Source organism: Lepus europaeus, chromosome 3 (genome assembly GCF_033115175.1).
Source record: "Lepus europaeus isolate LE1 chromosome 3, mLepTim1.pri, whole genome shotgun sequence".
Classification (NCBI taxonomy): domain Eukaryota; kingdom Metazoa; phylum Chordata; class Mammalia; order Lagomorpha; family Leporidae; genus Lepus; species Lepus europaeus.
This window is the reverse complement of record NC_084829.1, coordinates 63,118,621-63,141,808: the sequence shown is the minus strand read 5'-3', so window position 1 is coordinate 63,141,808 and position 23,188 is coordinate 63,118,621.

The window sequence follows — 23,188 nt, the reverse complement described above, 5'->3', positions numbered from 1 at the left end:
AAGCTGCATTTTCCATTCTTTTTTATATTTTCCACAATCATGAGAGCATATTATTTATTTCTATTTTATTTTCCAAAAATCAACATCAAAGATCTTTGAGTTAAGTCACTTTGTGAATGAAAGATCTAACCTATAAGCTTTTTTCATTCCTTCACTTTGACAAATTTTAGATTTGTAATAACTTCCTATGTTTGGCCATTAATCATAAGAGCCTAATTGTGGAATTTATTATTTTATAGGTTATGTTTAATATTTCTTCACTCTTGGTTCACTGTCAATTTAAAGATAGCTGTTGATCATTAACTTTGTGTCAGACGTTTTGAAAATAAATAAAATATGTAATTTTAATGCATTTTGTACCATCAGATTTCTGAATGCCTATTTTTGTGCTATGAAGAATTTACTTAGGGAATATTAAAAACTAAAATCAGTTATTCTCTTCTTTAAATTGTATTTGTATCCCAATTTCCTGAAAATGTAAAAAAAAAAGGCAAACTCAGAGAAGCAGGTGCTGTAAACAGAACATACATATAGTTTTCATTGATTTGCTTTCTCTAACAGAACTTCTAATTACTTTCCACAAGACACTGATTGAAAATGCAATCTTTTTTCTTCTGCATCAGGTGTGCTCCTGCTGTTTTCATATTTTTATAGGGGTAACAGATGATCTTGTTCTTCTAAAGTTCCCTACAACCATCCGGCCAAGGACATTTAAGGAAGAAACAATTTTCATTTGTGCCAATTTCTGATGTCAACACTTTGGGAATAAATTAAGCATGCTGTTCTTAATAAGAGTCTATGTTATTACTGATATTTTAAGCTGTGATATATTAATTTTTATAGGAGTGTCAGGAATCATTTCTCATTGAGAAGGGTATAATTTTAGAAGGAAAGACCATTAATATAAATAAGGTCAACATGGTTTGCAGGGAACTATTTTATTGCAGTTTTAGAAGGGATTATCATTGATGGTAATTAAAATAGGTTAAAGAATGTTATAATATTAAGCAACATTTTTAATTTTTAATGCTTAATATTTAATATAGATGTAAGCCTCCTTTCAATTATATCCTACTCCTCATAGTGTACAAGAGTAATAGCTCGTCCTTTCTCAGCTCAAAGATGCTTATCTAGACAAGCATTTGTAAGAGTGAATTAATTCCTGTGGTGGAGGAGAATGCCTACCCTGCACATTTCCTAAAAAGTAAGGAGGCACTTCATGTATCTGAATGGACTGAAGTTTATCCTCATGGTTACATCATTTCCTCTTTGAAATTGAACAATTGAACATTACATTACTTTTCCAATACTATTGTTATATAATGAATGATATCATTCATGAGTTTTTCTTTATGTGGATCATGACCAGTACTTAGTGTGATAATAAACTATAAAATGCAGAATAGATCTTCATGTGAGTGATAGCCGCATTTAGCCATGGAATAAATATGAAGCTTATGAAAATTTTAAGATTCTTTGAATCTTTACCAAAAGATTGCAAGAGCTATTTAATGTGCAAATATGCTTAAATGAGATATTAAGAGTTTTGTACTATTGAGTTAGCTATAAAATAAATTAAAAATTCAAATGGCAGCTTACATTTAAGTTATTTTCAAATACTTGTTATTAAATGTAATCATGGCATATGTTACACATTTTATTCAAGTTACATGCACATGACTTTGTCATTTAATCTAGCCTGGATTACATGGCACATGATGTTAATTTTCTGAACCAACTTTACTGGCTTTACTGGACTAGGGAATGCCCAGATAGCTGATAAAGCATTTTTTTTCTGGGTGCATCTGTAATGGTTTTTAGATTTGAATCAGTAGGCTTAGTAAAGAACATCATCCTCAGCATGCCAGCAGGCCTCTGCATATCCCTTGAGTGCCAGAGAGAACAAAAATGCTGAGGAAGGAGACTATGCCTTCTACTGGGGTGAGTCATCTATGATTTTCCTGCCTGCAGACATGGTGACTTCTTGTTCTTAGTGCTTCTGACTCTGAGACTTAATATCAGCAGCCTTCTCTGGTTCTCAGGCTTTGGACTTGCACTGTATTGCTCTAGCAGCCTTTGGTTTTCCAGCTTAGAGCTAGTATACTGAGGGACTTCTCTGCCTCCACAATTGCGTGAATCAATTCCTATAATAATCTTCCATTTACATAAGGCCATACATATAACTACAACATATATATGTATACATATAGTGATGATTTTTAAAATATATAACAGAATTTCAAAAATTTTCTTGAAAAATGGAGTTAAAAATAATATACATTTTTGTTCAACTTTTTGAAGATCTATCTCACACAAGTACACATACATACACATAAGAGTATTTCAAAAAGTTCATAGTAAATGGACATTTAGGGGCCGGCGCCATGGCTCATTTGGCTAATCCTCCGCCTTCAGCGCCAGCATCCCACATGGGCGCCGGGTTGCTCCTCTTCCAGTCCAGCTCTCTGCTGTGGCCCGGGAAGGCAATGGAGAATGGCCCAGGTGCTTGGGCCCCTGCACCTACATGATAGACCAGGAGGAAGCACCTGGCTCCTGGCTTCAGATCGGCACAGTGCACCGGCCAGCCGTGGCGGCCATTTGGGGAGTGAACCAATGGAAGGAAGACCTTTCTCTCTGTCTCTCTCTCACTGTCTAACTTTGCCTGTCAAATAAAAATAAAAAAAATAATGGACATTTAGCACAGCAGTTAAAATACAACTTGGGATGCCTGCACTCTATATTTTTATGTTTGAGTCCCACCTCCACTTACAATCCTGCTTCCTGCTAACGGGCACCCTGTACATTGGGAGGCAGCAGACAACAGCTCAAATACTTGGGTCCCTGCCACTCATCTGGCATGCCTTGTTTGAAATCCAACCTCCTTGTTTTGATCTGGTCCACTGATAACTATTTTAGGTATTTGGGTGAGTGCACAAGCAGATATAAAATCCCTTTGTGTGTCTCTATCTTGCAATAAAAATTAATTATTTTTAAGTCTATGGAAAATGAAATTAACAGATAAATTCATTTGGCATCAAAGATATTTGAAATTCATGCATAGTATTTTAATATGCATTTTTCATGACCTTTATAAAGATTTTTCATATGAATGGATTTAAAAGTTTTTATACATGGCAGGCATTGTGGCATAGTGGGTCAAGCCACCACCTAAAGCACCAACATCCCATCTGGGGATCAGTTTGAAACCTAGCTGCTCACCCCTAATCCAGCTCTCCACTAATTTGCCTTGGAAAGCAGCAGAAGATGGTCCAAGTGCTTGAGTCCCTGCATCCATTCGGAAGCCCCAGAAAAAACTATGGGCTCCTGGTTTCAGCCTGGCACAGTGTCAGCCATGTGGCCATCTGAAGAGTGAAGCAGTAGGTTGAAAGTCAGTCTCTCTCTCTCTCTCTCTCTCTCTCTGTGTGTGTGTGTGTATGTGTGTGTCCTTGCCTCTGCCTCTGTAACTCTGCCTTTCAAATAAATAACAAATAAATCTAAAAAACAATTTGCACCAGATTTAATGTCTTTTATTTCTATTCTCCATGAGTATATCCTATTGGTTCTCTATAATCCTAACATACTACATACTTTTTTTAAGACACTTATTCTATTTATTGTAAAACATGGAAACTAAGGGAGATCACAATGAAACATTAGGAAAAGAGGAAATATATATATAGCCTGACGATGTACAATGAAATTTCTTCAATAGAATAGGTTAAACTGGAGAACATTCAAACTGTGATTGAAACAAATCTAAAAAAGTGGCAAAGTTTATGGAAAATTTGTACTTTTTAAAATATTTTATTTTTTTGAAAGACCAATGTGGGAGAGAGAGAGAAAGAAGAGAGATACCAATCTTCCATCTACTTGTTCACCCCCAAATGGCCATAAAGGCCAGGGTTCTGACTGGCCAAAGCTAATAGCCTGGAAACTCTACCTGGTTCTCGCACATGGGAGGTGTGAGCCAAACTACTTGGGCCATGATTTACATCTTTCCCAGGTGCTTTAGCAGGGAGCTTGATTGGAAGTGGAGCATCAGGAACATGAACCTGTGCTTATATAGGATTCCAGTATCGCAAGTAGTGCCTTCACCTGCAGAGTCACGATACCAGTAGCCAAAATTTACATATTTTAATCCATTCATTTATGAATATTTTGAACCCCATTTTTTGAGGTTGATTCATTTTGAGAGGAGAAGCACGGTGAGGGCAAGAGGTGCAGAGTCACCACACAGACACTGGGAGTCCGGTGAAAGCAGGCCAGAGGTGAGCAGCCCATAGACTCGTTTATTTCAGTTGGTGCAGCAGCTTATATAGCCGAGGCAGCCAATCCGATCAAGGGGCAGTTTACGCCATAACCAATCACTATCTGTTGCCAGGAAGGCTCCTTTGCCAGTTGGGTTCCAAAGCCATTTCCTGAGTAACTGACACTCGCTTGCCAGCACCATCTTGGCACAACCTTCTCATTCCACCACACTCATTCATGCTTTGTCCATGAAAAACTTAAAGTATAACAAATAAGTAAACATACACATAAAAATACGTTAAAATGATGAACAATAATTTACCAACAAAAAATAATCAAAGAAAGTACAAGGAAATATCTACAGGGAAAAGAGAAATAAATATGGGAAAGGAATGAACTTTGATGTTATTTGCTAAGTATAACCCAAATGACAATAAAACTTCTGTGCCTAAAGTATAACATTAAATGTTTTTGAAAAAAGAATACAAAGATGCTCTTTTCTTTATTTTTAACTTTTATTTAATGAATATAAATTTCCAAAATACAGCTTATGGATTACAATGGCTCCCCCCCTTTACTTCCCTCCAACACACAACCCTGCCCTTTCCTGCTCCCACTCCCCTTCCATTCACATCAAGATTCATTTTCAATTCTCTTTATATACAGAAGATCAGTTTAGTATATATTAGGTAACGATTTCAACAGTTTGCCCCCACATAGCAACAAAAAGTGAAAAAATAATGTTGGAGTACTAGTTATAGCATTAAATAAGAGTGTACAGCACATTTAAGACAGAGATCCTACATAATATTTATTTAAAAATTAATTAATTTTCTATGCCATTTCCAATTTAACACCAGGTTTTTTTTTTTTTTTCATTTTCAATTATCTTAACATACAGAAGCTCGATTCTGTATATACTAAGTAAAGATTTCATCAGTTTGCACCCACAGAGAAACACAAAGTATAAAAATACTGTTTTAGTACTAGTTATAGCATCAACTCACATTGGACAACACATTAAGGACAGATCCCACATGAGATGTAAGTACACAGTGACTCCTGTTGTTGACTTAACAATTTGATACTCTTATTTATGGCGTCAGTAATCTCCCTAGGCTCTAGTCATGAGGTGCCAAGGCTATGGAAGCCTTTAGGGTTCGCCGACTTTGATCTTATTCCGATAGGGTCATAGCCAAAGTGGAAGTTTTCTCCTCCCTTCAGAGAAAGGTACCTCCTTCTTTGATGGCCCCATTCTTTCCACTGGGATCTCACTCACAGAGATCTTTCATTTAGGTCTTCTTTTCTTTTTTTTTCCAAGAGTGTCTTGGCTTTCCATGCCTATAATACTCTCATGGGCTCTTCAACCAGATCTGAATGCCTTAAGGGCTGATTCTGAGGCCAGAGTGTTGTTTAGGACATCTGCCATTCTAGGAGTCGGCTGTGTATCCCGCTTCCCATGTTGGATTGTTCTCTCCCTTTTTGATTCTATCAGTTAGTATTAGCCGACACTAGTCTTGTTTGTGTGATCCCTTTGACTCTTAGACCTATCAGAGTCATCAATTGTGAACTGAAATTAATCACTTGGACTAGTGAGATGGCATTGTTACATGCCACATGGTGGGATTTTATTGGAATCCCCTGGCACGTTTCAACTCCACCATTTGGGGCAAGTCCGATTGAGCATGTCCCAAATTGTACATCTCCTCCCTCTCTTTTTCCACTCTGAAATTTAACAGGGATCACTTTTCAGTTAAAATTTAAACACCTAAGAATAGTTGTGTGTTAATTACAGAGTTCAACCACTAGTACTAGAACAACAACAACAAAAATACTAAAAAGGATAAAGTATTACATTGTACCTCAACAGTCAGGACAAGAGCTGATCAGGTCATTGTTTCTCATAGTGTCCATTTCAATTCAACAGGTTTCCCCTTTGGTGCTTAGTTAGTTGTCACCAATCAGGGAAAACAAATGATATTTGTCCCTTTGGGACTGGCTTAATTCACTCAGCATGATGTTTTCCAGATTCCTCCATCTTGTTGCAAATGACCGGGTTTCATTGTTTTTTACTGCTATATGGTATTCTATAGAGTACATATCCCATAATTTCTTTATCCAGTCTACTGTTGATGCCCATTTGGGTTGGTCCCAGCTCTTAGCTATTGTGAATTGAGCTGCAATAAACATTAAGGTGCTGATGGCTTTTTTTGTTTGCCAAATTAATTTCCTTTGGGTAAATTCCAAGGAGTGGGATGGCTGGGTTGTATGGTAGGGTTATATTCAGGTTTCTGAGGAATCTCCAGACTGAATTCCATAGTGGCTCAACCAGTTTGCATTCCCACCAACAGTGGGTTAGTGTCCCTTTTTCCCCGCATCCTCTCCAGCATCTATTGTTGGCAGTTTTCTGAATGTGAGCCATTCTAACTGGGGTGAGGTGAAACCTCATTGTGGTTTTGATTTGCATTTCTCTGAGAAGAATGTCTTCGGTATCTTGATTGGTATTGCATTGAATGTATAAATTGCTTTTGGGAGAATAGACATTTTGATGATATTGATTCTTCCAATCCATGAACATAGAAGATTTCTCCATTTTTTGGTATCCTCTTCTATTTCTTTCTGTAAGGTTTTGTAGTTTTCATCGTAGAGATCTTTAACATCCTTGGTTAAGTTTATTCCAAGGTATTTGATTGTTTTTGTAGCTATTGAGAATGGGATTGGTATTAGAAGTTCTTTCTCAGCCGTGGCATTGCCTGTGTATACAAAGGCTGTTGATTTTTGTGCATTGATTTTATATCCTGCTACTTTGCCAAACTCTTCGATGAGTTCCAGTAGTCTCTTAGTAGAGTTCTTTGGGTCCCCTAAATAAAGAATCATATCATCTGCAAAGAGGGATAGTTTGAGTTCTTCCTTCCCAATTTGTATCCCTTTTATTTATTTTTCTTGCCTAATAGCTGTGGCTAAAACTTCTAGAACTATATTGAATAGTAGTGGTGAGAGTGGGCATCCCTGTCTGGTACCAGATCTCAGTGGAAATGCTTCCAACTTTTCCCCATTCAATAGGATGTTGGCCGTGGGTTTTTCATAAATTGCTTTGATTGTATTGAGGAATGTTCCTTCCATACCCAGTTTGCTTAGAGTTTTCATCATGAAAGGGTGTTGTATTTTATCAAATGCTTTCTCTGCATCTATTGAGAGAATCATATGGTTTTTCTTCTGAAGTCTGTTAATGTGGTGTATCACGTTGATTGTTTTGCGGACGTTGAACCATCCCTGCATACCAGGGATAAATCCCACTTGGTCTGGGTGGATGATCTTTCTAATGTGATGTTGCATTCTATTGGCCAGAAATTTATTGAGGATTTTTGCATTTATGTTCATCAGGGATATTGGTCTGTATTTCTCTTTCAATGCTGCATCTTTTTCAGGCTTAGGAATTAAGGTGATGCTGGCTTCATAGAAAGAATTTGGGAGGATTCCCTCTTTTTTGATTGTTCTGAATAGTTTGAGAAGATTTGCAGTTAGTTCTTCTTTAAATGTCTGGTAGAATTCAGCGGTGAATCATCTCGTCCTGGGGTTTTCTTTGTTGGGAAGGCCTTTATTACTGTTTCAATTTCTGTCTCAGTTATGGGTCTGTTTAGGTTTTGTATGTCAAAGACTCTCTTTTCATAACCTCCATCAAACAAATAAGCAGGTCAAAGATGCAAAAAGCTTTTTCAGAAGACTAATGCACTATATATCATATTGGTTACAAAATAAAAACAAAAGCTATTTTGCTGTATACACAAATAGCCAGGTTAAAAGTATTAGCTATGAGTTCAAAAACAAGAATAAAATTAATAAAAATGAATAGAATCAGAAAAATAAAATTACATGTTTACTAGGTAATTTTTTTTTACATACACACATAATTATAAAAATAGTAATTCTTTCTGAAGCAATAATGACCTAGGAAGAAAGTAACGGTACAAAAAATAAAGTTCAATTTCTCATGTCCATCACCAAAGTGTGTTCCAATGGATTAAAAAAAGTTGAATTGTTAAAAAGAACCCAAACCACAATAAAAATTCAAGTAAGTGTAAACTTTACTGACACTAAGGAAAAGTCCCCAAGAAAACAAGCAATAACAATAGCCATACAGTGAAATATTAGAACAGCGCATTATATTGAAATAAAGCTCAACATAATATACACAATTCAATCTACAGTAAATTCTCAGCAGTAGTATATCTTGTTGAAAAATACTGTTTTTACAAACTCAATATCATTATTTTAGTCATGTTATTTCTTTGCTTTTTTCTAGAGGAGTGAGTTTATTTCTGAGTACTTCATGACCAAGAGTTATTTCAGAGTATTGTATTGAAAAGTCTAGGTCCTGAGATTTGTCGCAAAATCATGAGCTTTGAACACCAGAACAAATCAACATGAGTGGAATGGCTGCTGGGCTTTTCTCTCTAGCCAGACTCCCATTTTCACTCAGGTTCTTGTACCTAATTATTTCTTACATTATTGCAATCTTATTCGTCCATATAAAAAGTCTTAATCAAGACTGTTGTCTGAGTATTTATTTCACTATACTGAAAGTGAAAGGCTTGACATTTGTTTCCTTCAGACAAGTATAGGGCTGGCATTGGTCTAGGGGTTAAGCCTCAGCTTGGGACACCTGCACTCCAAAGCAGACTGTCGGGGCTCAAGTCTCCATTCAGTTGTTCATCCTAGCCTCCTACTAGTGTGTTCCTTGTGTGACAACAGGTGGTAACTGATGGAATTGGGATCCTGCCACTTTATTGGAGACTCATTTATTCCTGGCTCCTGACTCCTAGCTCCAGCCCCTGCGGCCATTGAGGAAAAATGGGGAGTAAACCAAAAGGTTTACTCTCTCAAATAAGTTAAATAAATAAAAAAGTTAAAAAGATATCTTGTAGGCCGGCGCTGCGGCTCACTAGGCTAATCCTCCGCCTTGCGGCACCGGCACACCGGGTTCTAGTCCCGGTCGGGGTGCCGGATTCTGTCCTGATTGCCCCTCTTCCAGGCCAGCTCTCTGCTGTGGCCAGGGAGTGCAGTGGAGGATGGCCCAAGTGCTTGGGCCCTGCACCCCTTGGGAGACCAGGATAAGCACCTGGCTCCTGCCATCGGATCAGCGCGGTGCGCCTACCACGGCGGCCATTGGAGGGTGAACCAACGGCAAAAGGAAGACCTTTCTCTCTGTCTCTCTCTCACTGTCCACTCTGCCTGTCAAAAATTAAAAAAAAAAAAAGATATCTTGTAAAAATAATCATCAAAAATATGAAAAGCATAATTATAATAGAAAAAAACTGCTGCAGCATATATAAAATGCAACAGTCTATAATTCTCAAAATTTAAGAAATCTTTTTAATGAGAGTTGTTTTTCATTTATTGGAGGTAAAGACCAGTATTTGACATGTTCTCATCATATCGCATTAGGATTTTAAGTTGGGGGTGAAATATATTTAAAGTTTAGACAATTTTATTATCAAAGCAATTTTTAGCTTAGTTGTCAAGATGCCTACATTCCATATTGGAGTGCCCATGCTCAATTGCCAGCTTCAGCTTTTGGCTAATGCAGACCCTGCAAGGAAATATTGATGATTCTAGTAATTGGATTTCTGATCCCATGAAGGAGACCTTGATTGCATTCCCATCTCTTTACTCTGGCCTTGGCCTAGGCATAGTCATTGTGGAAATTTGAGAAGTTAACCAGTGGATGACTGTGCTTTTTCTCTCTCTTTCTCTCTCTCTCAAGTAAATAGTTACCTTTTTAAAAAAGAAAAAATTTCTTTTTTCCCATCATATGATTAAGTGATAAATATAAATTAATTTCTTGCAACCTAGTATAATTATGTAGTATATCTAACTACTTTTTTCATCACTAATTTTAGAAATAATATCAATAAGATTACTATCTTGAATTATGAAATTTTATATAATTATGTACATACATGTTCTTAATTTTATTTTAATTAGCCTCATATATTTATTTTTAATATTTGTAAAATATTTCTCATGATTTATCTGTCCATTTTACTTAAATGTATTCATTTAAATTCACTTTTATTTATTTGAAAAATGAAAGATAGACAGACAGAATTTTTTCATCTGCTAGTTCACTCACCAGTAACTGGGACTAAGCCAGGTCAAAGGCAAGATCCAAGAAATCAATGCAGGTTTTCCATGTGGGTGGCAGGACCCCACATACTTGAGCCATCACTTGCTACCACCCAGGATGCACATTAGTAGTAAGCTGGAATTGGAAGTAGAGCCAAGATTCATACTCAGGCACCCTAGTAAGATATACAGGTGGCCTGAGTTGCATCTATACTGCTGCAACAAATACCTGTTCTATAATTGTACTTTTTAAATTTTGTATTATCATTGTTGATTCGCATTCATTTCAACCTGGAAATGTAAAGCTGTTTCTTGTTAAAGTTTAATGCAATCTTCATCAATAGATGGACAATAGCTATGCGATTGTTTTTTTTTTTTTATGTAGAACTCTATTATTATGAGATTGCACTTTATCTTGCATGACTCTTGGTATAAGATTATACAAACTCCCATTTGCTTTAAGAACAATGCTGGTAGGCTGACACAGCAGTTATGATAATGGTAACTTGGTGCTGAATGAGAAGGTAATGATCATGGAAGTGAATTTCCATAAGTATTGCATCTAATATCAGATATCAGACATAAGATGTAAATTTCTTCCATACTGTATCCAAAATTTTCTGTGAGTTCAGAGGCAATTATATGGAAGTATTTTTCATCAGTATTACTACAATTAACATTCATAATTCCCTTGTTCACTTAGTACAGTTTCTTGACTTATTTCACTAAGAGAAAATTGAAGAGATTTTAGAAAAATCTAACCTTTCTTATTGCAACCAATATAATTCATTTATACAACACACACACATGTGTGCCTCCACACAATTACACTATTCTAGATAGTCTTCAAAGTCCATTTAAGGATAGAGTTAACTTTTCATAGAACAAATTAAGAAACATATAATGAAGAATGTTTTAAGTCTGCTGAAAAATATGTGGTTGTGTGCTTGCCAGTTTTGTTTAGAAGAGTGTAAATGTACTACAGAGGCACAATTATCTGTGTTATTATCTTTTTTTAAAAGAATAATTTAGGAGAGTATGAATCAAGCATTAATTGACTACTATTGAGAATGTAAGCTCTTTGGAATGTGAGACTAGGCGGATACATTCTGTTTTCTCTCCTTTCAATTAATTAGAAACATAAAGTTAGATAAGATTAAATACAAGGAAATGAATCTGAGGAAACTCATAGGACAAGGTTATTTTAATAAATGTTTTCATATAAATATATCAGATAAAATTATGGTATAGAAACTTATATTTTTATTGTTTCCTTTAATGTTTAAATATATAATTTTTACTTATTCATTTATAAAATGTATTAGTTTGCCCAGTTTCAGAGTACTCCATATGCAGTAATCTATAGATAGAAATCTATCATTGACAAATTAATACATCTATGAAAAAAATCTCTAAACTTGAAAAATATAATTTTTTTTCAAATATTACATAGTCTCAAATGAAGTCAGAATTTAAGACCAAAGATCTTGGAGATCACAAAAGCCCACTGATGTAAGTCAAATTTCTGTGAATCTTTTTCCTGAAAGTATTTGCTGATTCACACCTAGGGGCATGAGGGCTTAGCGTGAAACATATAGATAATATTTCATTCAATGTTATTGGTTTCAAGAGGAAAAAATATGGAGTTCGTGTTTTCAAAATTATGAAAGATTCCACAGCAAGAATTGCAGAAGAACAAATGACACTGAGATGTGAACCCAACATCCTGTAAGTATTTCTCTCTGAGGTATTTGGCAAATGTGCTGACTGGAATGTGCCAACCTCTATAAAAGCAAATAGAATGCATCTGCTCATCAGAAATAATTTCAAATATAGATTTCAGCATTCCTACAGTGCTGAAAACAGTGATTTGAGCTCCAATATTTCAACTAATAATGGGACTAGTAAACAATTGAAGCATTACATTGAGATGTCTAAGGCAATTGAAAGACATTCTAGAAAAACGAAAAGGCGGTCATCACCTCAATCTTGTTTTTGAACCATCTGTCAAAAACGCAGAGAAAATCTTCTCTTAAGGAAGATAACTTTATCCAGAGAAGCAACAATTTATCATAGACAAATTCTACCACTTAATTAAAATATTACCTGTGCATAAGACAAATGGATAAGTAGTATAAAATATAGTAGAAATAGATTTATAATCCAAGTTATTAGACAAAAATATCAATAATTATGTCTGATGTATAAATTCTTTTAGATTGAAAATCACATCCACAATGTTTTTAGCATCTCTTATCAAGAAATTTGTTTGTCTACACAAAGAATCTGACTAGGACCTGTGACTTTCTCTGGGTACAATCAGCAATCAACAATCAGTATTATTAAGAATAATGCAGGGTTGAAGCCAGCATTGTGGCGTAGCAGGTAAAGCTGTCGCCTGCAGTACTGGCATTTCATATGGGCTCAGGTTCGAGACCTGAATCCTCCATTTCCAATCTGGCTCTCTGCTATGGCCTGGGAAAGCACTGGAAGATGGTTCAAGTCCTTAGGCCCCTGTGTCCTTTTGGGAGATTTGGAAGAATCTCCTGGCCCCTTGCCTCCAGATCAGCACAGCTCCAGCCGTTATGTTCATCTAAGGAGTGAATTAGCAGATGCAAGACCTCTCTCTCTCTCTCTCTCTCTCTGGTCCTGTGTCTCTGTAACTCTTACATTCAAATAAATAAATAAATCTCAAAAAAAAAAAAAAAAAAGCAGGGCCAGCATTGTGACATAGCTGGTAAAGCCACCACCTGCAGTGCCAGCGTCCCATATGGGTACTGGTTTGAGTCCTGGCTGCTCCACTACCAATTTAGCTCTCTGGTTTGGCCTGGGAAAGCAGTAGAAGATGGCCCAAGTCCTTTAGCCCCTGTACTCACATGGGAGGCCCCGAGGGGGCTCCTGGCTCCTGGCTTCAGTTCAGCACACTTCTGGTCACTGAGGCCACTTGGGAGGTGAACCAGTGGATGGAAAACCTCTCTCTCTCTCTCTCTTCCTCTCTATCTGAAGCTGCCCCTCTGTTACTCTGCCTTTCAAATAAATGAATCTTTAAAAAAACATGAATAATGCAAGGCTGGCATTGTGACATAGCAGGGAAAGCTGCTGCCTGTGACACAGGCTTCCACTATGGGCACCAGTTTGAGTCCCAGCTGCTCCACTTCCAAAACAGCTCCCTGCTAATGCACCTGTGAAAGCAGCAGATGGTGACCCAAGTGCTCACGTGTGAGACCTAGAAGAAGCTCCTAGTTCCTGGCTTTAACCTGGCCAAGCCCCTGGTCTTTGCAGCCATTTGGGGACCTAACCAGTGGACGGAAGAGCTTTCTCTTGGTTTCTCCCTCTGTCTTTGTGTGTGTGTGTGTGTGTAACTCAGCCTTTCAAATAGATTAAATAAATCTTAAAAAAAAAAAAAAAAAGAAAAGAAAGAAGAGAAATTCAAGTCAGGGCCTGGTGTTGGAGTGCAGTGAATTAAGAAGCAGGCATCCCTTGTTACAGTGCCAGGTCAATATTCAGCTATTCCTCCTTGGATTCTGTTTCTTGGCAATGCAGAGAGAGGTAGATGAGATCTCTCTTTCTCTCTCCATCTCTCTCTCTCTCTTTCTCTTTTGCTCCTGGCTCTTTTTTTCCTGTCACTTTGTCTTCAAATACATAAATCTTATTTTAAAAAATAATAAAACCAGCCAAAGAGAAAGGAAATAAAAATATTATATATTTAAATATTGAAGTGGAGAAAAAACTTCACCAACCTAGAAGTTTATATTGAATAAAACATGCCTTCAGAATGAATAGAATATACTAAAGCAGAGTAATTTGTCAACAGACACTTTACAAAATTTAGCTTAAAAATTCTTTAAGACAAAGAGATTTGATATCACATGGAAACTTAATCTACTTGGAGATTAGGAGCATCATAAATGATAACTATATGGGTAAGTAAAAAAGAAAAATAGTGTCCAGAGACATTTTTCATTTCTTCACATGTGTATTTTTATAATTAGTATGCAAACAGAAATAATATGAACCCATACCCACCATAATATTTTAATGGCTTCTTTTTACAATTATTTGAAAGGCGTGTGAGGGAGAGAAAGGGAAAAAATTACATCACTAGCTCACTCTCCAAACAGCTTCAACATCCAGGGTTAGGCCAGGTTGAAACCATGAGCTTGGAACTCCATTTGAGTCTCCCATGTGCTGACAGGAACTTAAGTACTTGAACCATTATCCACTGCTTTCCAAGCACATTAGCAGGAACCTGGATTGGAAGTGGAATAGTAGGGACTCAAGCCAGCACTTGGATATGGGATAAGGGGTCCTCAAGGGCTGACTTATCCTGGCATGCCACACTGCCCACCCCCCATATTATAACTCTCTTTTCTTTCATTATAGAGGGAAAATTGAAAATATGACATAAATGATAGGAAAGGTAAACAGGATTTCAATTTTGTAATCTTCTCATGTTGCACATGGAATTGTGTAGCGTTAATTCATAGGTATGTGTATTAATTGGGAATACCTATCATAATCATATATCAATAATTTTCAATTTAAGCATAGATAAACATAGTTAAAATAGAAAATATTAATAACCATAAATTTAAATTTTAAAAAGAATAAATACAATAAAATGACATTTTAATAACATAAAGGCAGAAAAAGATAAAGAAAAAACCAGACAACAGATGGTACAATTAGAAAACAAATACTGAGGAGATAGAATTAAATCCACTATCATCAGTAATTATATTAAACATGAATTGACTAAAATGCTAAAACTGTCAGATTGTATAAAAGAGCATATGCTGTTTACAACAGATACACTTTACATATAAACTCATAGGTTAAAGGAAAAGTTGTCTTAAGCAAACAATGCTTTAAAAATTGAAGTGATATTTTCAACTAAAAAGGGATACCATCTAAATATAGGAATATTAGAACATTTTTTCCGTAAAATTCTTCTGGAAGACAAATGTCAAACATATTTACACCATTTAGCAAAGCTTCAAACCTGACAGCATTGAAAAAATAAATGAGTTTTGAATAAGTTCCTACTATCCACAGCAGTCAGGTGAATATAGTTCACAGTAACCTATTGTACAATTACTGAACAAATAAAAGAGAGGAGATGGAAGGCTCTGATCAGTAAGTAATGACAATGAAAGGGAAATGTAAATTACCTTGATTTTATTAGTCTACTTTGTACACATTTATTAAAATGTCACACTGTACCCAGTATAATAAAAATGTATTAAGCATAATCAATTTTTTTCATAAAATGAAAAAAGTAGCATAATAACAGAGAGAGGCAGGCATTGTGACACTGTAGGTAAAGCTGACACTTGGGATATCATATCAAAGTGCTGGTTTGAGTCCTGGCTTCTCCACAGCTCTATTCAGCTTTATTCTAATACTCTTATGAGAGAGTTAATGATTCAAATGCCTGGGCCCCTGCCACATACTAGGATACCTAGTGTCCCACATCTGGGACAGCCTAAACCCAGTTGTTTTTGACATTTAAGGGGTGGACCAGTGGATGTAAGATCTCTGTGTCTCCATCGCCCTTTTTCACTTTGCATTTAAAATAAAAATAATAAATTATTTTTTAGAAAAATAAAAATTAAAAAAAAAACAAATCCATAATTTTATTTGGAGGTTTAAATACTTTTCTTTCAGTAATTTATACAGACAGAAATGTAGTAAGGCTATAGATTTTGCAACAGTATTAATATACTTAACTAATTGCAGTTATAGAATACTTCAACTAACAACAAAAGAATAAATATTCTTTACAATCAAACATCAAACCAAAATTTGGCCACTTTACAGAAGACAGGGATGGCTATAATCAAATGAAAACATAAAAAAAAATCAATAGTCATCTCAAAAAATAAATCACTTTTTTTAGTTCCTAATCTTTTACAATTTTTAAAGTTTATATATTTGAAAGTCAGAGATACAGAAAGGGAGAGGCAGAGGTTGAGAGAGAGATCTCTCCTCCGATTATTCATGCTCCAAATGGTTGAAATTGAATGCTGGCTGATCTGCTTAAGATCCAGCTCTCTTCTGATGGCCTGGGAAAACAGTGGAAGCTGGCCCAAATACTTGGGCCCCTGCACCCATATGGGAGACCTGGAAGAAGCTCCTGGCTCCTGGCTTCAGCATGGCCAGCCCCTGGTCTTTGCAGCCATATGGGGAGTGAACTAAAATATGGAAGATCTTTCTGTCTCTCCATTCTCTCTCTCTCTGTAACACTGCCTTTAAGATAAATAAATAATTATTTTTAGAAAGAAAATAATGTATAGATTAGTTATATCATATATAATCTGAAAAAGAACTTAGCAAAATCAGTATCATAGCCAGCAGGTGAAGCCTCTGCCTCCAGCGATGGCATCCCATATGAGCACCAATTTGAGTTCTGGCTGCTCCACTTCTGATCCAGCTCCCTGCTAATATGCCTGGGAAAATAATGGAAGATAACCCATGTGCTTGGGCACCTGCCAACAAAGTGGGAGACCTGGTTGGAGTTCCAGGCTCCTATCCTCTTCTTCTTGCCCCATCCCAGTCATTAAAGCCATTTTGGGGAGTGAGGCTAGCTTTTCAAATAACTAAAATAAATCTTACAAGGCAAACAAATAAAAAACAAGGGACTTCCCAAACTCTTTCATACAAATTGTTAAATGAACTGTTAAAAATTTCTACTGTCATTTGGAAAATCAGTGGAACAATAGTCACAATAAAACAATATTAAAATGCTCTGAAGTTGCTATAGAAATAAACTTTCATATCTATGAAATGTGTGTGCATTTAGTCTTTTTTATATGTAGTAATTACCATTTGTCAGATACTGAGAGAGTAATGAGGTTCTGCCTATACAATGCATGATAAAATTTAATAAATAATAGGGAGTAAGAATACTGCTTAGCACGCTGTGCCAGCAACTGGGAAATGCTATGTGGAAATGTCTATAATAATTAATAATAATAATTGTAGTTTATGCCCAAATGGAGCGAGGGCATTAATAATGCATTCAATTTTCTGTAACAGATGAAGTGTATATATCTGCTCTCTGCTCTGTAAATCACCCTGTCTCCACACACAGTGTCTTCTGGTAGCAGCATAGGTGTTTGTTGTCCTTTGAGTCACAACAAAGTTCAGCAGTGACACTGTCACAGCAAACGGAGTCTTGTGTTTTGGTGTTGGGGTGGGGGTGGCAATGTGACTTCCCATTTTGTAGACAAGTATTCACATAGACCCCTGTCAATTCACAAGTTGGAAATGGAGTCAATGGGAAATGTGAAATGTTCCCTTAATAAAAGCTGCTGGTGGTAGAAGCCAAGGCACCTTTTTCCAACTTTAGCTTAGCATGATGGACTATCTCACTGGGATCCAGTTGTATAGATGCAGGAGTACTTGGTGGCATGGCCGCTGGTGGTGGCCTGTCTGTCCTCCCTCCTTACCTCCCCATGGAGTCTCTGTTCTGTTACTTCTCCACTGAAAATTGATCTCAATAAATTCCCTGGGATTATGGCCCTTTCTTTGTAGTACTGGTATCTTTCTCTGGATGAAATCAGTGCAGCTTCTCACTATTCAGCCTGAAATATGTGTTTTTAATGGATCCCTGAATAGGGATTATTATCAGTACTCTCTAGGAAGTAATCTCCATAATTTTTTTACTCTGTGCATGTTATGGATGGAGATATAATTTGAAACCAGAAAGTTTGTGTTTAACATGTTTTTTAAAGGCCTACTTTTATGTAGTAGAACATCACATTTTCAATAGTATTAATTACATGTCTGCTTTATTATCCTTAGATCTACTTCTAGGAATATTGATTTTCCTTGGAGGGGATCATATAACCTGTCATTGTTTATTCTGAGATTTCAGCAGTTGTGGTTTTGTGCAAGCCATTAAAACAACTTAATTTAAGGGGTCAATTTGAGACTTGAATTTGAAAATAATTTAGGAACACAACAGAAATTTAAGGTGGATTTTTGAATTGACATTCTTATGTTTTAATCAGAAATTTCAAGAGAATGGTTTACATATTTTAGGGAGATTGGTTCCAAGACCCTCTACAAATACCAAAATCTATGAGGCTCCAGTCCCCTTATAGGGAATGGCATAGTATTTCCATATAAATTACACATACCCTCAGGAATACTTTAACCTACCTCTAGATAACATATAATATCTCATAAAACTTAAAGGCTGGTAAATAATTATTACACTCTGTTGCTTAAGGGGTAATGATAAGAAATAAAATCTTTCAGCCTTTATTATAGATGTGAATTTTTTAAAACTTTTATGATTTTACACTGATGGAATCTATAGATATAGAACATATGAATAAGTTGAGTCAACTGTCATACAAAATGTGTCACCTTAACAACTCCCAGAGCCAATACTGAAAAAAGAAACTTCTGGTTCTTGTGGTTCATTTAATTTGTTACCTGTCACATTCTTCGTTTTTTCCATTTCAGTTTATCTTTTGTAAAAATTAAAGCTGGCAGAAGCTAGGAAACAGTAAATCAAAGTTAAAGAAAAAGCTATAATCAAATCGGAGGGACCATTCTAGCCAATGCTGAGGCATCGGAAAATGGTTGTGAACTGACTAATACCAACAATTAAGCTATTTTAGCCAAAGATTTATGTTTTGTACAATAAAGCTATTATACTTGGTGCTGCCATATATACACCTATGCATACATAAACACAAAATAATAAGAAACCACAGACTAGGAGAAATTATTTGCAATAGATATATCTGAAAGTGTTATCATATTTGGAATTCATAAAAACTGTCTTTCAAACAACAGTAAAATGCTAACAGCCTAATAAATATGGAGAAGTAACGAAAACCAACAAACTAAAATGAAGCTATTCAAATGGCTTACAAACATGTAGAGAGGTCATTAACTTCATTAGTTATTTGGAAAACAAACTAAAGTAGAAACCATAATAATACACATCTGCCAAAGTTACTAAAAATAGCAACACTGACAAAATAGTGCTGATAGGAATGAAAATTGTGCATCCAATTTGGGTATCTCTGTGCCAGTTTCTAATACACTTCAACACAGAACTATAACCTAGCAAATCATTTCCTAGAAGTCTACTCAAGAGAAATAAAAACAAATGATGTGCATAGAAGCTTAAATTCTAATACTTAAAAACTAGAATAAGCATACACACACATACGGTACAATAGAATACAAAGTAGTAACTACATGAAGCAAATTATTGATAATCGCAGTAAGAAGGGTGAATTTCTTACAATTGTGAGAGCTCTAACCTGGTTGAATAGTGAGAAGCCACACTGACCTCAGCCACAGAAAGATACCAGAAAAGCAAAGGAAGGGCCATGCTCCCATGAGACTGACTGAGAGACCTTTTGAGTGGAGAAAGGGTGAAACAGAACAAAGACTCCATGGGACAACTCGGGGAGAGCAAAGACACTGTGCTGCCTGCTGCACTACCAGTCACTCCCGAATCTACATGATGGGCTGCTGGCTGGGAAGCACCATCTTGCTAGGGTAAGCCAGGGGAGGTTGTTGTCTCCGTTGGTCTCGATTGAGGGAGAATGCCACGGTTCTCCTGGCTGCAAGTCTGGCTTGGGGAAGTGGAGCGGGTCTCCATGACTAGTTTGATCATCAAGGCAGACCACCTTAACTCCTCCCCCTCTCCCTCAAAGCACCAGACTCAGTTTGCTGTGGTGGAGATGGCGCTGAACTCAATCAAGGATTGGAAGAGGGGCTGCCAGAGGCTGCTGGGGCTGAACAAGGCAGCTTGCAGGACAGGAAGATGAACCCCTCTACGCTGTGACCATGGGAGCTCTGGACATAGGTAACGGAGCTGAGGAGATCCTGCATTGCGGCTGGGTTCACATGCAACCACCCAGTCTGACTGTGGAGACTCAGCGCTTCCTACATGCTGGCGACAAATCTCACCGAGAGATCAGGGGACACTTTGCAGAGTGGCCAGTGCTCTGGATGGGTGGAGTGATCTGGCACTGTTAGCTTGCTCTATGCTGTGAATAAGCTGGTTCACCCTGGCATAGGAAAGGGCTGGGATGCTGAAGGCAGTAACTGGCAGCAAAGCCCCTCCCGTCAATGACAGTAACAGAGGCATGCCCACACGCCGATCTTGGGTGTCCCTCTAGACTCTTACCGCACCCACAAACTGTGGTCAGAGCTCCATGACCCCATCCAGAAAACATGCCTGGAACTACGGTGTCAGTCTTATTCACAGCACCAGGCCAAAGACATGAATCTCTAAGAATAAAGACTTCAATAAAAAAATAAAAAAAATCTTCATAGATTGACTTGTAGATTGAAGCAGAATAGTAATCAAAGTACAAAAACTCTTGTTTGAATTAAGTGACTATTTACTCCTAAAAATCTGTTTATATGCCGGCGCCTCGGCTCAGTAGGCTAATCCTCCACCTTGCAGCGCCGGCACAACAGGTTCTAGTCCAGGTTGGGGCGCCGGATTCTGTCCCGGTTGCCCCTCTTCCAGGCCAGCCCTCTGCTGTGGCCCCGGGGGAAAGCAGTGGAGGATGGCCCAAGTCCCTGGGCCCTGCACCCCATGGGAGACCAGGAGAAGCACCTGGCTCCTGGCTTCGGATCAGTGCAGTGTGCTGCTGTGGCGGCCATTGGAGGGTGAACCAATGGCAAAGGAAGACCTTTCTCTCTCTCACTGTCCACTCTGCCTGTCCAAAAAAAAAAATCTGTTTATAAAATGAAATTAACTAAAAAAGGACACATTTTTTTTTTTTTTTTTTTGACAGGCAGAGTGGACAGTGAGAGAGAGAGACAGAGAAAGGTCTTCCTTTTGCCATTGGTTCACCCTCCAATGGCTGTTGCGGCCGGCGCACCGCGCTGATCCGATGGCAGGAGCCAGGTGCCTATTCTGGTCTCCCATGGGGTGCAGGGCCAAGCACTTGGGCCAACCTCCACTGCACTCCCGGGCCACAGCAGAGAGCTGGCCTGGAAGAGGGGCAGCCGGGACAGAACGGCGCTCTGACCCGGACGAGGACTAGAACCCAGTGTGCCAGCGCCGCAAGGCGGAGGATTAGCCTAGTGAGCCGCGGTGCCGGCGGAAACAAATTTTTAAAAAGAAAAACTAAATTGGAAAATTTACACTGCTGTATCTCAAAGACTAGTTTAAAACTATGACAGTTAAAACATTACAAAGGTACTTCAAAACTTTAGTAGAAATTGAAATTAAAAGACAAAATTGTTTTGGTGCAAAAAAAAAAAAATGGGAAGTATACCCATGTGAGTGATCCTCTAAAAATATTGAGGACTTGATTTCCAGATCCAAAAATATATTACCAACACCGTTAAGGTTCTAAAGTTCTATACCATATCATAGTTTTAATTTTGGTAATATGCAAGATTTTTTATCCAGCTATAATAGCAAACCTTAAAGAAAAGTCTACAGACATTTTTAATGAGTGCTCAGCATTGAATACATGATTTATATTTATATATTTATATTTATTTACGTATTTCTAATGAATGCCCAGCATTGAATATAATGACCTTTAAGAGGGAATGCTGCACATTAGAATTGCTCTATCACTAGGGATACTTTTGCACCTTAAAATCACAAATCACCTCAGAATACGAGCTTAGAAGATAATGGACATAAAAGTCAATTGTCCGTGGAAACTGAGCACATAAATACTTTGTTGTTTCAGATGGCATTAATACATCTCATCCCCAAAATGTTGAGTAACCTGGTAAGATATATGTTGTAATTTTGCAGACATTGTTTTTTTTCCCTGATATCACATTCCATGGAATAGTTGTTAAGGCCATAAATCATGCAGCTGGACAAGAATGCATTGAAAGTCTGGCTTTAATTCTATTCCAGTAACTATCACTATATAACATACATTAAAGTGCAGTGGCTGAAAACCATTATTCTATTATTGTCATGAGAGCAATTGTCAATAGTTTTGACAGAGAGCCATGGGGGAGATTTGGTTCTGCTTAATGACATCTTGGAATCGGCTGGGAGAACTCAAAGGCTGGGCATGGACATGGAGTATATCCTTTCCTGTGCCAGATGTCATAAGTATATCTGATACCTCACTGTAGTATTGTTGTCTATGACCTAGCCTCCTAAGGAAAAGTGTGTATCCATTTATGACCTTCTTTTATTATCTGTCACAATCTTACCAACCTTTGAAAGAAGCATTATAAAGAATTATAGTAATGAGGCTAGTGTTGTAGCATAGCATGGTAAGCCATGGCTTGCCATGCTGGCATTCAATATTGGAGTGCCAGTTTATGTTCCAGCTTCTCTACTTCTAATCAAAATTTCTGCCAATGCACCTGGGAAGACAGCAGAAGAGGGTCCAAATATTCAGGTACCTGCCAGCAGACCTGGATGGTGTTCTTGGCTCCTGGCTTCATCCTGGCCTGGACATGGTTGCTGCATGCATGCATTTGGGGAGTGAACCAGGGGATCAAAGAGTCTTTCCTTTTTTTCCCCTCCCCTATCTCTCTGCCTTTCAAATAAACAAATCTTTTTTTTTAAAGATTTATTTATTTATTGAAAGTCAGAGTTGCACAGAGAAAGAAGGAGAGGCAGAGGGAGAGAGAGAAAGAGGTCTTCCATCTGCTGGTTCACTCTCCAGTTGGCCATAACGGCCTGAGCTGCGTGGATCCGAAGACAGGAGCTAGGGCTTCTTCTGGGTCTCCCACGCGGGTACAGGGGCTCAAGAACTTGGGCCATCTTCTACTGCTTTCCCAGGCCATAGAAGAGAGCTGGATTGGAAGTGAAACAGCCAGGACTCGAACCGGACCCATA